Source organism: Parasteatoda tepidariorum, chromosome 9, assembly GCF_043381705.1.
Source record: "Parasteatoda tepidariorum isolate YZ-2023 chromosome 9, CAS_Ptep_4.0, whole genome shotgun sequence".
Taxonomy (NCBI): domain Eukaryota; kingdom Metazoa; phylum Arthropoda; class Arachnida; order Araneae; family Theridiidae; genus Parasteatoda; species Parasteatoda tepidariorum.
Genome location: NC_092212.1, coordinates 6,226,290 through 6,230,481, shown reverse-complemented (window position 1 = coordinate 6,230,481; position 4,192 = coordinate 6,226,290).

The window sequence follows — 4,192 nt, the reverse complement described above, 5'->3', positions numbered from 1 at the left end:
TTCAGTTATTTGTATCATTTTGCAACCTGTTTTCGTAACATCGTTTTGAACATGAATTTAAATTTAATTCAACACTTCAACAGGAATATAATTTGCAACCTGTTTTTGTAACATAATTTTAATTGTAAATTTAAATTTAATTCAACATATTAACTGGAATATAATTTGCAACTTGTTTTCGTAACATCAATTGAAATTTAATTAAACACTTCAACTGGAATTTAATTTTGAACCACTTTATTTTACTAACGAAAATGTGTGGAAAAATAATGCTGAAAAAAAAAATAGAATTCTGGTTACTTTTGAAATGTTTCCTTCATTACAATTGGTAAAAAAGTTCTACGAAGATCGTAAATGTTGGTAGCTATGATCATCATACGGCCCGGAAAAAATTAATGAATGTTGCTGCAGCGAGCTTCCTAAGTATTAAAATATAGAAACGTAGAAGAAAAATGGAATATCTTTTAAATAATATTACTCAATAAAGCGAGATAATTGTCACGATAATTGTTGCATAATGTACTTAAATATTTTAGAAGTAGGAAATTCTAGAGATTTTTATAGTCATCAAAGTAGAAAAAACTGCAATATTCTATAGTTATGATTGGCATTAAACATACTTGAAATGTTATGTATAATGCTTACTCATAATTTTGAATATTAATAGGCATTTAACTCATCAAACATAGTTCAAAGATTTTTTTAAAATTAATTTAAAAAGAATACTGTGAGTAAAAATAAACTGAACATTTTAGAACAAAAAATGTTTTTAATTGATTTCTATAAATGAAGTATTAGTATTAGTAATACTTTTTAATTATTCAAGCAAGCAATAATCTGCACAAAAAATTAATTTCAAAAAGGATTTTTAAAGGAAACTTACTCAATTTTAAGGAATTTTCTAAAATGTACAAAAACCAGGTGAATTTTAAATAAATCAGTAGACCAGGAGAAACTGGCAAAATCCAGTAGTCTACTGGAAAATCCAGTAGAGTTGGCAGCTATGCATGATTAAAAACTTAATTTGCTTCAAAAATACAAATTGGAAATAACAGCCGTCATGTGGATATCAAAAACAGATATCTAATAGTTATTCTACACAGACAGGGGTAAGGACCATAAGGAACCACTTTAACGATCTTTCAATTCACGATGAAGGGGGAAAGGGCCACATCGGCCTCAGGCACCCTGACCGACCAACAGGACCAGGACAGACAGGGGTAGCTAATCTGATGATTTAGACCGTGGTCTGCTGACATGGTCCTGTGACCAAAAGATATTATGAGTCCAAACTTATTTTAACTGATAAGCTTATGCCTCTATCAGGTTTTTTGTTGAAAAAGTAAAATAAGGGACATAAATAAAACATTACTGAATGAAGAATGTGTTAGATTCCTAATTATGATAAAATATGCTATTTTGTCACCATGTACCTAAAACTGACCAATAACCTGAACCTGGAAATCAAAAAACCAAAACATACTATTCATTTATATTGATTGCTGGTATTATTTTAGGCTGATAATTATTTTATGGAATAAATAATAATTTTGCACATGAGTTCTATCCTTTCTGTTAATTAATTTTTTTAAATCAATACACTTATGACAAAAAATAATAATCAAAAATGGCTGTAGAACATAAATGAAATCATCTAATAAATGTAAGAAGTTGAATTCTTAACACAATTTTTTTTTTATGACAATGAAATATTTATGGCAAATAAATCTCTTAAATAATACAACTCAAATGAAAAAAAATTTTATTACCAAACCAAATTTTTTACTTTCTAAAAAGAAATTATTAAGATCGATAAAAAAAATCACATAATTTAAAACTAGAAGAAAAAAAGTGCAAAGTTTGAATGTGAAATTTGTAATGAAATTTCAGGTCTAAATAAATAAAAATAAAAAACAAATAAAAAATTTTACCAGTGTTGAAACTCAATATGAAAAAATAAATATCAAATTAATAGGAGATGAATAAAAACAATTATGGATGGTTGACCAGTACAGATGGCACTAGATATTTAAAATTCATCACAAGACTACCAGGTTACTACTTCCGATTGATTTTTATACCTAAGTCTGAAAAAGTGCGAGACCCAATAACATTATACTTGTAATGTTCGCAATGCACGTTTCTCTGAAGTTAAATTTCAATGAAACAAACAAATAAATTAGGAAAATTCCGTAAGCATGCTACAATTTGACCCCCCCCCACCAAAAAAAAAAACAAATGGCAATATTATAAATAAACATAATGTAGCCAAATATGAGATAATATGCTAAACATGGCACACTTTACACTCTATGTCGTAATATTAAATTTGTTGTAAGCTCACAGTCTATTAGAATTTATAAATTACAGAAAACTCTTATGAGCAGTAAAATTATGAGTAAATTAAAACACAGATTGCAATAAACTTCCTAGAATATTAAGCCTGTTCACACATTGCCTCATAAGCGGAGGGATACACGGAGGGAAGTTTTCTAAATTACTTGCAGTTTTAGGAAGTTTGCTTTCGTTTACATTCAGTCAACCATCCATATGGAAATGTTATTAAAACATTCAATATGCAACAATTTAAACAATAAATTAGGAAAAGTATTACATACATCTTAACTTTATAGTGTTTTTCTTATAATAATAATTAAAAAAAAAATTTAAAAAAACAAACAGATTTTGAGTAATAATGTAATTTGACTAACTTCTCTGACTTTAAAACAGAGCCTTATATAATGTATTCCTGCTAAAGTGTTATAATAAATCATGATTGCTTTCCTTTTTACTAGCAAAAAATTACAATTAAATTCTCTAAATTAATTCAGTTATTTGACAAAATTTTTAAACTCAATTAACTTTGTTCGCCATTTTGAAAATCTGTTTTTTTCAGTTCAGTTTGCTAAACTTGGCAACTACTTTGGCACATGTACATATCCCCATGTGTTAAGTTACCATTTGCATAAAAATGGATTTAGATATTCAAACAAAATTATTTGATCAAAAAGAAAATGTTCATTGTAACATAGGAATAAGATATTACACGGAAGAAATCTTTAACTTCATTTAAATATTACAAAAAAAGGTTATTAAGGTAATGACATAGTTGAAAAAAAAAAAACACTCAAAATGAATTATAAGTAGGACACAGATAACAATCAATAATAATAATTTTAAAAAAAATAAGAATATAAGACAACCTAACAAATTTGAAAATGTGTTGCATAACTGAATTGAAACCAAATTTCAAAGGAAAATATTGGTTTTACCTAAGATATGCTTAAATTAGATTCATTCTTAACAGAACACTATATTAAAAAATCTCCATGAAAATCACTAGATTATGTGACAGCACATAAGATATAAATTAGAAACAAAGAAAATAAAATTACAAACACAATATCTTAAATTAAAACAACACTTATGAAAAATCTCATTATTTAAATAAAGCTTATTAAAAGGCTGAAGGGTGTCAAGAAGCCGAACACAGCTCGCAATATATGACAGTTCACCATGCAACCAATCAGTAACGAGAAAAATCACAAATTTTGGTACATATCACCAGCCTCAAAATTTACTAAAATTTCAAGAAATAGAGTGTCAAAAGTTAAAAATTTTTGATTTCAGATTTTGCATTTTAATTTTTTGTTAACCAAACAAAATATGTTCAAAACAAAACAAGTTCAAATATTTAAAACTTGAGGAAATAATTTACAAAAAAATTATTATCTACCCAATTTATGGATAGAGAAAGTAAAAAAGCTATTACTTAGAAAAGCTATTATTAGCTATTACTAATTGACTTAGAAGAAAACAAATCTGAAACTATTTAAAGTTTTCAGTTAAAATTTATTATTTTGCATAACCAATGCTTTGAAATTTCAATAATTTTTTCCACTAACTCTTTCAGTTTTTAAAAATTCACTATCATTGTAACACACAGTGGCGTACGCAAGGGATGGGTTTAGGGGTTTGAACACCCCCCTTGAGATCAGACAAAATGGTAAAAATAAAAATTTTAGTAGAAATTATTTTTTAAGACTATATATTTTTATTTGCCTTATGCCAACCATTTTTTCTCATGATATTTCTCAGAATACTGAGAAAAAAACATTTACTATAATAGGGTTGTACTTTTGAAACCAAATTCAAGTAATACTTGTTACGAACTGGTTCCTTTCTTCATTTC